Source organism: Pagrus pagrus (assembly GCF_965226575.1).
Source record: "Pagrus pagrus genome assembly, chromosome: 1".
NCBI lineage: Eukaryota > Metazoa > Chordata > Actinopteri > Spariformes > Sparidae > Pagrus > Pagrus pagrus.
The window spans coordinates 13,682,985-13,697,482 of record NC_140185.1 but is presented as its reverse complement, the minus strand read 5'-3'; positions in this window follow the sequence as shown (position 1 = coordinate 13,697,482).

Genomic DNA, 14,498 nt, shown 5'->3' with positions numbered 1-14,498 from the left:
CTGAACAGGCAGCTCAACAAAGAATGAAGTGAAAACTGGACTTAAACATAAACCAAACCAACAAGACGATGACGTACAGGTGCAGAAACACAGGTGAGGGGAATGAGTAGAGGAACAAGAGAGCAGGAAAGGAGCTGAGCACTGGGAAAAGGGCAGGTGTGGAAGGAAAAGGCTGTGGAGCAGCACAGGAACTATGAGGGAAACATGATGCAAAACCCAAAGACACCAGAAAACACAATGAAGGAGAGAAAATGACAGGACCTCGACGATTGTATTAAATGTTTGATTTTGTCTTTGTTAAATGTTTCTTTGTGGTTCTTGTCATATATAACATATATGAAAGTTCATATTTGATAAATTAAAAGTCCAAACATACGGATACAGTGCCATGTGTATATGGTGGTTTTTATTATCCTATATTTATTACATTTATTCATTAATTTATTTGCAACTATTTTAATCTTTTATTCAAAATGTTCCTCACTGTACTGGCCTGATGAATAAACCCACCATTAAGGCAGATTGACGGTACAGTAGCTCTAACACACGCTGTGAAAACAGTTAATGAACACCGTGGTAAAGACGTGTTTTTCGAGTTTAAATGGCAATTAGCGGAACTCATTTTACTGTTATTTTGAACATTTTTGTTCAAACTGGCGCAATGTCCTGAGGGTACGCCACAAATAATTCATGAGTATTCATGAGCATTTAATACAGAAGCTCTTACTGTATTAAGTGCCATAAATGAGTTACACGCCAAATTTAAGGTAATTTGCCACCAGAATTTGTCCGTTTTAATATTTGTAGTGCTGTTGAACCAGCCACAGTACGCTGATTTATTGACCTCAGCTTCATGCAGTTCATCGACAGTGAAAGTGATGTATGGGTTTATACTGTGTGTTTGCCCTCAGTGTCACCTGCACGCCAGGCACTTCAGAGTTAATTCTGGATGCTAAGTCATCTGCCTATTTGCAATATATGTTATTGTACAAGGATGCTAAGTGACTAGAGACAGCTGGTTACAGATAAGTGACATAACAGAGAAGTGAGAGTTAAATACTATTAAATTAAGAGTACATATACAGATTATACAATGTTTTAGGTTTGCAGTTACCTTTATCCTCAAAAAATATGTTTGAACTGTCAGAAAGAAAAAGAGAAATTTAATCATGCCATGCAGAAATGTACTGTCCACACTTTACAAAGGTATGAGTTATAGCACTGTGAATTGTATAGTGTACTTATTGGGACAGAGGGCTCTATTTATTTCTAGTTCTGCTTAACTTCTGCAAATGGATTGTCATTGGAACACTTCATTGTCTAATTATTGTTTGTATATTTAATTGACTCTTCCTAGGTCCCACCCATTTTCGCCCTGTGAATAACAGTTGAGCAAAGCTTACCACCTGGATGTATCTCGGTCAACTTTCCTGTTTACTGTTAAACTCATGTGTTGCAATGTGCTTGCTTTGTCTTTTTTGAAAGAAAAACATGTTAACAAGTTAGCTTATTGTGTGGAAGGCGTTGTATTTGGTATGGTCCCATAATGAAGACAGAGTTTGTCAGATGTAAGGAGTGGATTAGGCTGTGTGACAGACCTCACCATCACCAACGACCGCTCGTTTGTTCAAAGGTAACATTATGATGTAGAGTCACATGATTTTGATGCCAATATCTTCATGGACACGTCACATTTATTAGCCAAAGTTAGAAATGTGCTAGCTAATGTATAACAGTCAGCACCATGGTCTGCTGTAAGGAATAACTACATCAAGCACTTCATAATCTCAAAAGAGGGAAAAAGGGACATACCCGGCAGTGCAGGAGCGATGTTGACTCATAATCTTGTCATCCTCGGCCTCCACTCAAAGAATGTGTGGCTCTCTTGGTTACCTTCACACTGTAATGACTCGGTCTCAGTTTGCGTCATATTGTTGTGTTCTTTAAACTTAACATCATGAATACATCTCTACATACAAACATACACACATCATCTGCGTACTGTAGTCCTTGCTGTTGACTTCTTGAAGCTATATTGCCTGACTCCCAGAAACTATCAATTAAACACTGCTGCAGATGGATAATGGGATCGGCATCGCCATGTTTTCCTTGTCAGGCTTGTCCAACCTAGCAACAGGTTCTTATCACATGTCTTTGGATAAGCACATGTTAAAGCTGCATTGATTAATGTTTTCATATCGACAATGGGTCAAAATACTTTCCAATTGATATTGTGGAATTGGTCAAACAGATGAAGAATTGTCACACAGCTCAGCAGCTTCTTCCAGCTCAATTGAGCATTTTGGCATCTTTCAGCACTTTGTTTTTATTTACAGCCTGAAACTTGAATTGGTAATAGACAAGGTTTTTTTGTTTCAATGTACCATGATGAAGTAAATGTTCAAAATCAGCTTGCAAAGATGAAGCCTGACTGGCAATCTGGCAGCCTGGCACCATTTCTATCTGCTTTCACATCTCCTTTTTAGACTACATGAATGAATGAACTTGTGCTGTGTCCTGTGTTGTTGATAGTTGCCACACTGAAGAAAAAGAAAATGACCCAGTTGTCTTTGCTACAGTGGCGGCAACAATAACACCACTTGGAAACGCTAAATTGAAAAGTTGTCTTTTTCCACTTCAACTGTCTTGTTTCACTCTTACACTGTTATCAGTGTCATTCCAAGATGCAGCAGTAACTCACTGTACACTACCTGCCCAGCACCAAACAACACAAATTTAGTAGCTAAAGAGATATTTTGTTCAGAAGTGGAGACCAGATCAGAACTAAAAGGAGAGGGTTGACTCCAAATGAATACTAATGTTCCTTTTTTTTCTGCTGTGAGTTTGCAGGACTTTCTGGTGTCTCCAAGTGGCCAAAAATCAATTACTACTGCTTGAGGAAAAAAACAAAAAATGAGTTACAAAGAGGGGCTGTGATGTGAGTATTGAGTGAAACTGGGACAAGACTGGCAGCTATCAAAAATCATTATTTTTGGCAACAACTTTCGGAAGAAGTAACCAAAGAATTCACTCTTTTCACAGTGTAACTAATGCCCACTTTAGCTCTTCTACCAGCCTTTAGTCTTTACACAGTGAATGATCAAATATAGCCTTGTTCATCAGTCTTTCTGTTGAGTATCACAACCAAACAGGTTTTAATTTAGCTCAGCCGAGAGGCATGTAATTAATTCGCCATAAGCAGTAATGAGTTGCATTGTAATGTAGCATGTAATCACCTCTTGTCTAAAGAAAAATTGCTCTGGTGTTCGCCTGTGTGTCTAGATATACCTGTCTTTAAGTATTTTTCTCGCCGAAATAGGTTCAGCCTCAGTTTCCACTTTGAAGGCCCTCAAAAGCATTTATTTTCTTTCGATACAGAGACATGAATACAGTGGGAAGAAAAAGTAGGAAACAAGGTACGATTGGTTTGATGTCAGCGAGCGAAAGGGGAAAAGGAGTCTAGTCCTCTGCATTGCAGGCCCCGAAATAACTGTGAGTGTCCTCGGTGCACTGGGCTGTGGCAGATTTTAATCAGCTCCTCGTCTCAGCCACAGCATGATACGCACCACGGGAGCAGTGGGACCCAGAGACACACATCACTGACAGAGAGGATCTCTTAATGGCACTGAATGGGGCTAATAATGCAGGACATCAATTATCAATAGAGGCGTGGTGTGAACACAGATTGTTAACTGTGCGGCACCTCAAACCGCAAGAGCATGTCAATAAAAGTGTGTATTTATTTCCACTCATGCAGGGCCGGTGCAATAAAGGAAATGCTTTTAGTGGTTGACAACCACTTCGAAGCTGTAATCATGGTTGTCATACGCTTTACCATTGAAGTTTGAGCTTTGCGGCCGTTCAAAATAAAACTATCAAACACTAATTAGCAGCAACTGCTCACGCGAAATTCCTGCCGGGGATTTGTGGCGGCGCTAGGAGCCGTCGTCGTGCTCGTTTCACGGCGACAGCAGCTGCTGCAGTGGCTGCTTTGAAATCAGCTCAGAGTGTCGTCTGTGCAGGCCATTCCCACACAAGACAAGCTTTCGGCATTCAAATGATAAATGGAGGCTGGCTGCTGCCTGTCTCGGACATTTCTGCTACAGAGCGTATCAGCAAAGGAATCACAAAGCATCTCGTGTCATGAACATGGTTGTAGCTACACTGATCAGTCTTTGGCCACTAGAGGAAAGAGGAAACTCTACAGCAAGCAGACAGACATAGTTACTAACGTGCTAACGTGTTTGTAATCTGCCTTTTTTATAGAAAGAACTCACTTTGCGTTTAGCATTGCACTTTTTCGCTGGAAACAGATACCTGTTGGTCCAGTTACACTGTTATCTTTAAATATATATTATGCAACAATTCTGCATTAAAATGTCTGGAAACACCTCCTACTAACCCTTGTTACATATTTTGTTGAGTAGTGTACTCACATTATCCCAAATGTTTCCAACAATGTTCAAACCTAAAGAAGTCTATAATTTTATTCAAGGTAACGGTACTTTTACGACGTGGGGTAATGTATTATTGCCTTATAAAGTTGGATCTGCTAACAAATTAGCAATTTTACTTTTACATAAAAATCAATACTTTCACTTCAAAATTGTGTCTCTGGGTTTATAATAAATCCTACATTCTGCTTTCTTTTAGCTCAGCCAGTCCTGAGTAAAACATCTAGCTGACTGCTGCTGGATGTGCAACTTTCTTCACCAGCTTATTTTTGTGACTCTGGCTGCCATTAAGGTACAGTAGTTAAACACATTGGGCTTATTAGAGCTTTTTCACTGATGTTACATCAGCCTTGTTATTGGTTTTATTTTTGCATTCTACAAGACATCATATCATCCATCATATTCACACATTCATTGGCTGACACACCAATAACTCTTACTAACACACCTCATCACTTTATCATGTCCTTCAGTCATTGTATGTTAATGAATAAACTTGTAACATTTCCATTTGAAACTGTGTGTCTGCAGTGTTTTCATGGTTCATGAGCCGGTCACCGCACTCTTTTCAACAGTGAGACTTTGGACTAAAATCAATTAATTCCGTCCAAGAGAGTAAATTCGTACAATGCTTTTGCACTTTGACACAGTGCTGTCGATACACTGCAAACTGTCTTGGCAGTGCTCATCTTTGAGGGAACAGGGAGACCTGAAGAGTCCAGAATGAATAGGATTTTATATTAGCTGTGTCGTACATTTCATTTTCACATAACCCTGCTCTGCCAGACCATAAACCTCGCCACAAAAGAGATGCAGAATGGTTAGATGTGAGTGAATGGCACCACTAACATGCACATGCAGTATGTTCCATTTAATTTATTGAAGTCTCTTCAACCTCCAGCTTCCCGCACCACCTATTTCACACGGTTGCACTGACAAATATTGCTGCTGTCTCACTTTCTTGTGTGAATGTGCAAATTGGGATGATGGGAGCTGCTAAGAGTGAACCTTACTCACCAATATCAAACCAAAGCAAATAAGGGATAAAAAGCTCTGTTCGATCATCCTCTGTAGTTTGTTTAAAGGTATGATAATAAAGAGTAACCAGAGTAACTGACAACTAGCTAGTTAGCTCATGGCTCAGTTAGCAGTGGAGCCAGTGGCCCCCGAGTTTTTCTGAACAACGATCTCAGAGTCTTGGGCCTAGCTCAACTGGATTTGGCAGGCTGATGTGAGAGTCAACAAGGCACCGTATCGGGACTGAAAACAGACTCCAAGACCGCCGGATGTCAGTTTGACAACAGGGGATACAGTATGGAGGTGATTTACAGCGGCTCTGACTAAGACTTTGAGTTCTGGGACGACGAGACACAGCAGGCGACAGAGAGTCAGATATCAGAGTCGGGTGAAAACAACATGTAGAGGGGAATATTTTGAGATTTGAGCTTGTCTTGGTACAATAAAAGAGAAATTTGAATTCATGAGGGGTTTGGCATATGGACTGTCGAGACAAAGTTGTAGTACAAAACAGGACAGGCCGTTGCTAGCTGGTTAGCATGCTAACTTCACTTAAACGTACATTTTTTTGTACGTTTTAAACTAAAATTATGGCCATTTCTTACAAATTGCTCCTTGATTAACAGCAAGCCTTTCACATTATACAAAGTCATTTGATACAGTGTTAAATTAAAATGTTATTGTTCATGTTTAGCTTTAACTAGAAGAGCTGAAAGCACCCAATCCTTAACGTCAGCAAATTATATGGAAGTACAACATGGGTAATTAAATCTAATAGAAAGGTTTTTGTATTCAGAAAAGTATGAAGGTTGAAAGTTGTTTCCTCCAAACTTTCACATTAACATGACTTACATGGCCCACTTATATACAGGAAAGTTTAATGTTGTGTACTTGAAGTTGCACTCACTAAAGTCTGAGCCACTAATATCGTCTCCTCCACATTTTGTTTTTGCAGCGCTCCCCTGTAAACATTGTCCATTTCATCTTCTTTGCCTTTGTAATAATAATGTCTGTTTTCAAGATAGTCTGAATATGCTTATACCCACAAATAGAAACCATCAAAACAGAGACACTGTGAGTCCTCTCCCTGAAGATTCACTCTGACAGCACTGTGGCTGGACAGATAATGGGATCTGCTGAGGACGACAGCCTCTTTGCATGAAGCTGTGCATTGTTGTAAATTGTTCAGGGGGTGTGGAAAGCACAATGTCTTCTTTTAATGATTGAACTCCGTGGCTGATTGCTCTGGTGTGAACGCAGACATCCTGGATGATAATGGCGATAATGAACTGGGAGCATGCAGAGACTCAGCCTCAGCACACATTTCACTGCAGCAGTCTGGCATATGGCGTGAGATTTCCGTGCCTCCTCAACATTTGTTGACCTTGATTTGAGCTTGCCTGCCTCCCATACATAATTAGTACCTGTTAATTTCAGCATTCCTCCCCAGTCGTCTGAAGTCTGGTGTCAAGTGAGAAGTGGCAAGTGCTTAACCAGCCTTCCTTCTGTTTCAGAAAGCTGATGACGAGCGGCTGAGGGGGTGAAGTCAACAGCGGTATTGCTGACCGGCTGGCTGGCTGGTGGCTGTCCCGCTGACTCACTTAGCTGATCGATAGCTAATTCCCTTAAATAATCAAGGGGCCTCTGCAATGGGAATGTGGGGGGAGGTGCGATAATTGATTACTTTTGCTCTACATTTTCCCCAGTGAGTTCACTCTGTACGATACTCCGCCGCATTTTTCATTGAGCTGTTCATGAGATGCTGAGGTTTGCTCCTTCCGTGCATCACATTTGGTTAGGGCCAATATGTAGGGTATATTTCTCCTTTGCTAAGACATTTACTTTGGTGCAAATCTTGCTGGGCCAACCTTCAATCCCTGTCTGACTCTAATACACATGTCGATGTTTTGTATTCTTCCCTGATGATCTTGTATTTATGACATTACACAGGAGCCACATGTCTCTTTAATCCACATGTTTGGTCACACAACCCTTCTTTTTGAAAATAGACTTTAATAAAATAATTATGTATGGAAGATGATGTTCAAGAAGCCATAAAAATCCATATGTTCTGATTCTCAAGATGCAAAACCCTGCGCACATATTGCATTGTGACCCCATTTAACCTCAAATGAAACGAGGCTTGGCTTTTCTTTCCTCACAGAATTACTCATTAACCTAAATCATTTTTGGTTTATTTTGCAGAGAAACAAATTATGCTTGAAGATAGTTAAAAGATAAGAAAAAGGCAACATTTTTGCAGCAGCTGCTCAGATGTTGGATCCAGGACTCAGCTGTGTTGCTGAGGAGAGGAGCGAAGATGAAGAGGACCAGAGGCAAATTTTCTGCCTGCCTTGCAGTTCTCGTGCCTCAGATCTTCTATGTGCCAGCCTGCCTGTGTGTATGTTTACGAGTGTGTGCGTGTGTGAGTGTGTGTGTGTGTGCGCATCTATGGTAGGAGGGCAGGGATAGAGGAGAAAAGCAGAGAAATAACATTTTACTCTTGAAGAGGCACTTTGACTGGCACAAACCATCTGTTGTTTTATTCTGTATTCAGTTGCTTGTTTATCTGCCAAAACCACAAACAATGTCGGGAGGACGAGATATAAAAGAAGAAAAGTGCAAAAGCACTGAGCCAGCAGCGAGTCAACACAACTGACAACCGCAATCTCACGAGTGAGCTCACATTGATTCATTTCAAGGTGTAAATTAGTTGGTTTGGACACATTTTCAGTGGTGGGGGACGCCTGCAGTCCTTGTGTAGCTTCATTGAAATGAGGAAGGTCGCTTTTATCTCCTGTTTAATATTCACACGCAGTGATGAGTGTAATCAGGACTGGGTAATCAATCAGTAATGTGTTCAGTGATATTATATAGATATTAGCCATATTCATGCATCTATCAACAAGGGACAAAAAGAAACTCACCTCAAGGATTGTTAAGTGGCTGATCTTGAGCTTTTGATCATATCAGGGCTGTGACTGTTCATGCAGCTTCAATGTAAATATAGATGTATTACTTTGCAAATACTAAGCCAAACATTGGAAACAATGTTGGGACAAAATTAATATATTTTTTTCTCATTTGTCCCTAAGATGAGAAATTTACAGTGGAATGAAAATGAATGTTTGCTAAGGAAAGCAATATATATGTATTTTCAGTAGGGACCCATTAAACTACAAAACCACAATGGACTTTGGAATGAAATTTTTCATTTACAAAAGATAATTGGGACCAGGACCCAAATGCAGACAAAATGGCAGGCACTTATAAACAAAACTGAGCTTTAATAACATGAGCTGAAGTTCAAGAGTCCAAAACCAAAATGCAAGCAAAAAAAAAAGCAGGCAACAAAAAGGCGACAAGGAGAACCCAAGAAAATTAAAGAGATAAACTGACAAGACTTGAATACACAAGGGCTAGTGAACAAATGAAACAGACAAAGGCAGGAAGTGGGAAGTCACAGGATGAATTCTACAAAATAAAACAGGAAACATCTAAACTGAAAACCAAAATCATGACAACTATTGGACTATTAAAGGAATACTAACAGCAGCAGTGTCACTTTAAGAACCTCCTGTATTTAGGTTACAATGTAGTATATAATAATGTTTGGTATGAACATGTACAGTAAGTGTGGGTAGTACAAGTCCAATGATCCAATGCAACATTGACAGCAGGACTGAGAGAAAAAACAGGGGCTAATACAAGTCAGTTTGCTACCTCAGCACCATGGATTTATCAATACACAGCACAGTAAGGCTGCTGATATTTCAGAGCCATGGTCGGGGTCATAGATTCTAACTTGCACAAACCTCCGTCAGACAAAGGATTAATGAGGCAGAAAGACTGCACTAACATGTTCAGTTCAACAACCTCATTGCCTCCGCGCTCTTTCTGCTACAAGCAGATGGAGAGTGGAGATGGCAGGTTAACAAGGTGGATGGCATCACTCCTTCCTCCCCTCTACTGATCATATCACATAATCTTCATCAGCGGATGGAGTTTGACCGATCTTCACTCTTTAAGTCTTCACTCTATTACTGAGTTCAATGTCTCCCCTCGTCATATAATTCTAAAAAGTATACTGAATACTTAATTGTAAGAAACATGAAGGCATTTTAATCATCCAAATGATGCTGGACTGTTGTGAGAGATGTCCTTTTGTGACACGCGATGTTTTAATAGTTACCTGTACAATATTTTTGCAGCTGTTTCAGTTTGGCACATCGTGACTTGGTGTTAGGATGTGTCAGGATCTTGAGTTGTCATGCAAACAAACAAGACACCCATTGTGGGTGTGTCCTTCCTCATGAAATATTTGCATAGTTGATTTTTAAAATATGTTATATTGTGCATTGTTTACACTCTTTCACCTCAACTGACAGTCCTTGAAATAGCGTGAAACCAATGGCAGCGAGGATGTGAAACGCGGCTTGCAAAAAAATCAGGGACCAGCTCCGAAATATATTGCTCCATAGCGCTACTAGTGGTTAGAAACTCCACACGGTACCTTTAATGTCGTATGTGTGTTGACTGCAATAAGATTAGCCTCTGTTTTCATGAAGCTAATGGAGACCCAATTTTCCACTTTTCATCCATGTTATGTTAAAACAGGGTTTCTCAAAGATTTTCTGCAGCGCCCCCGTTTTCCTGATAACATTTTCATACACACCCACATGTCTTTTGCTTCCAAACTTTTTGAATTTAATCTAAATTTAAAAAAATAATTTAAGGGGAGGAGCACTGCCTGGACTTGAGGTGCTATTCTGTTAGAAAAACTCCAAAACACACATTGTATTAAACTATCAAAGGCCTTTATTGTACAAGCATGGTCATGTTAGACCTTATAAACAAATCCATATGTGTTTCAGCATAAAGCCGTTGTCATGAGGCCAAAGAATGAAGACGATCTTTGACTTCCTGACGAAGGTTTGTTTTTAAGGTCTAACATAACCATGCCAGTACAAAAAAGGCATTCTAGTATAATAGTTAATAGTAGCGTAATAGTTTTAAAGAGAGTGCCTTGAAGTTTGTCTTGTCATTTTTATTTTAAATATTGCCTGTAATGAATATGCAGCTTTGATGTGAGATCTTACTGAAGTAAATAAGGAGCAAGTTACTTTTATCATGGAAGCATAAAGGATCTAAAAGCATATATTTACTGTGTAACAGCATTCATTGCTTTCACCGGATTTTCTTTGCATAAAAATGGCACCTCCCTCGGAACAGACAAAAACCTGAACATTTTCTTTCCAGTAACTACACTGTACCGAGGCCGAGATATGGCTCGTCATATTTTCTTATCGTTATTTTGGAGATTGTCACACGCGCTGTAGATTCATTAACTGCCTTATGTTTACATCAGGAGTCCTTTCACAAAGTTGGTGCAGAACCATGGCTCATTCATTTATCAGAGGAGTCACGCCGGATAACAGCCCGTTCATTTGAATCAGGTGCGTCAGAGCAGGAAAACACCTAAAAGATGCAGGAAAGGGGGCCCTGAGAACAGGACTGATAAACACTCCTCCAAACTAAAATGGACCTTGACATAAATATTTTGTCAACTGCTTTTTAGAAGGTCAAGACTGAAATGTTTGTCTCAGTGGACTGATTATTTTTAGGGGGAAAGAAATCGCTGCATGCATTCATAATCCAAACGTAATGACTAATGATATTTGATCTATTTGATATTGTCTCTGGAATGAGATGTGATATACTGCTTTTATAGATCAAGACTTCAGCAGCAATTTTTCCAAAGATTAAATTTCCAAAAATCGACTCTCATGCTTTTAGATTAGCTCGAGTCAAGACAGGACAAGAATTGGTCTTGATTGACTCTCCTCACTGTGGAATTACTCACTTTCTCTAATCAGGTCGTTTTGCAGCATTTGAGTTGGAAAGCGTCCAGAACAGCAGGTTTGCCCCCATTTAAGTACGCAGAGCTGCTGCTGTGACTGGTAACCACACACTGCCTGTGAATACTTCTTTTAAAATCCATCCAAATTAGTCTTGAATTAATTCATTTGCCTTTCTTAATTAGTATTTAACTTGCCGACTTTACATATTAACACATTCTTTGACATTAAACTAATTTGTCTCTCCGGGAAGATAAATTGCCAAACCCTGAAAAATGTTGCCACCAAGTTAAACTAGTACTTCCTGTTCAGATCAATGACACAAGCACTCCATCCATCAACTCGTTATGAACATACAGTGACCATTTGATCTGAGCTGAATCCAGGTCATCGCAGTTGAAGCCAAAAGCCTCCACCCTGACCACACTGTGCTGCTTTCATGTCAGAGTACCACCTGCTTCCTCGAATCTCCTCCACATAATCCTCTATAAACAGTCTCAGGACTTCCTCCAGATTGTTGTTGGCAGTTGGCTCAGTGTGCAACTAAGATTTTCATTGAGGAAAATCCAAGCAATAATGATGTAAATATTGGGCATTTAGACCCGCAGTGCAAACATCTGTCCACAAAATACTTGGATTATGTTGCACAAGCTGTTCAGACGAGCTTGATGGACAATATTCTGCCTTTTTTTTAGAGATATACAGTAAGTAGATGTCTCTGTTAGGTAGCACAGAATGAGACTGTGGTGAAACTGCAGCAGCTAGCTTGGATGGCTTTCTATTTAGGGTAAGACCAGTATTGATAGTCTGCCTAGCTAAACCTAGTTAAGGTCTGGTTGGGTTTAGGCACAAAAAACACTTGGATACGGCTAGGAAAAGATTATTTTTTGGCTTACTTTACTTTTTTGTCGCCACTAACACTGCTTAACATTGTCCCGACATCTCCCTAAAAATGTCTAATGGTTAGGCGCTAACACATTGAAAAACTGGCCCGAACAGTGGTCTCTTGCCTGGCAGCTATCTTGCTTAACTGGTCACCAGATGGTCATTAACTTTGTTTGGTGCTGGGCAGGATGCATTTGTGGATTTTAAGGGCCTTTTCACTGAAGAGCGCTGACTGCTGCCAACCAAAACACTAAAGTTGCATTTAAAACCCAAACCAATGAAAGACAATATAAAGCTCTGTAGCGATGATGGAAAGTGTAGAGTCGGGTGATAATTGTCTGTGAATTCATCAGTACAAGTTTAGATATGTACATGAGGGTAGAGTGCGGCTCATGGCACATTTTTCTGCCCGACTTGAACTCAACAGGCGTTCTTGTCGTTCTTTTTTTGTTTGTTAGCATGGTTAAAGCATGTCTGTTTACCCTGGTTGCAGACATGTAAAGTGTAGTATAGTCACAAAAAGGCATTACTCTCATGGATATAAAATATAAAAAATTTTATTTTTAGATTCAGATTTTGTATTTACTACATTGTGGTGTGGAGTGCATAAAACACCACGACCATAATACTATAGTAAACAACGAGAATAGATTCCCAGCACAAGCCAAGAGGCAAAACATTATTCAAAAATGCTCCTAATTTACATACAATATTTGGTTTATCAGTCTGCGATAAATTTAGATATAGACCGGTGATTAACAAAGTATTTTGGCAAATATTTCTTTCTATTATCAATGATACTTTCATACCCCCACTATTCATCCCCCAGGCAGTTATCATTACATAAAGTACAAATTGCTTTAGTCCTTTCCAGGCCTTTGTATCTTTCTGTTATTTTAAGAATTTTATACCGCAGTTTCACTCGAAGAACTTGAAAGCATCATCTCATCTGACATGACCAAACCTGACCTGAACCTGGACATCAATTCTGAATGTTTGTCCAAACCCAGCTGGTCCAGCATTGGGTTCGAGTCAGGTATCTATGCTCTAATGAGTGTATACAGTAGATGCAGTATACCAGCTTTTTCCTTCATGCTTCGCAAATCACTGTCACTGTAGTGACACCTAGTCATATTCATGTAGGATTGAGTATGACATATTGAGAAATAGGCTTATTCCTTCATGCCTATATGATAAATATGAAGTAACAGCTAGTTGGTGGTTAAATTTAATCAGAAGCAATCTAACTTTCACTTCTTGTTTCTTAAATGCTGTCACAACTCCAGTCAGATCATAATGTTTATTCTGTTTATTCTCTCTGTCACACCAACTCTAATCATTCCAGCGCCTCCTGTCCTGCATTAACCCTCCTCCTGCTGTTTAAACCACCGGACCTCCCCCACCCACTCCCTACACCTGCCTCCTGTCCCCCCTCATCAGCCCAGTAGTATATATACCAGTTCCCTACCACCACCACTGTCAGATTGTTTAGTTCATATTTGCCCTAGATTTCCAGCCTGTTCTGATCCTGTGTGTATTGTGTTTTGATGATTCTTTTTCTTCTTGTCCCCTGTCTGGTTAAGTTTGCCTTCTCTGGCTGATCTCCTGGTTTTGATCCTTGACTTGCTTTTGATTAAAACTTTTAAGAACTTTTACACTATTTTGATTGTCTTTGTGTGATGCTTTTGGTTTCAAGTCTGTTCTGTGCCAGATTCAATACAAATCTGTTCAAAAACCAACATGTGATGAGCTGCTTCTTTGCAGGGCGCAGTGACTGCCAGTGAAAAGCAAAAAAATGTCTTAGATTCCACTAAAACTAATGTTATCTAAAACTATGTTATGTTAACAAAGAACTTCGTGATCTGGCCTGTGCGGAGACTTGGCTCACGCTTCGAAGCAGCTTGAACTGAGCCAAGTGATCGAATCAGCAAGAAGCTGGTCACTGCCTTAAGCACTTAGTCTGAACCTGCTTGAGCTAGCCTTTGGCCTTACAATTTTGTATGACACAATTATGTGGAACCTGGTCCAACCTGTTATACAAGCAGTTAAAAGTAATGTAATGATGTCCACACAGACCAAAGAGAAGAGACATGGTCCCTGTGATCGTCTGTTTTTATGCCTGATTGATTAGAAGGGTTTGATGAAAGCATTAAGTCATTATCTTTGGCTGCCAGGCTTTAATACAGGGCTTTACAGCTTTTTACTGAATTGAAAGAGCACTTATCAATGTACCTTTATGCAAGAGCTGGCACTCTCCCTCTCTCTCTCTGGCCCTTCAGAACAG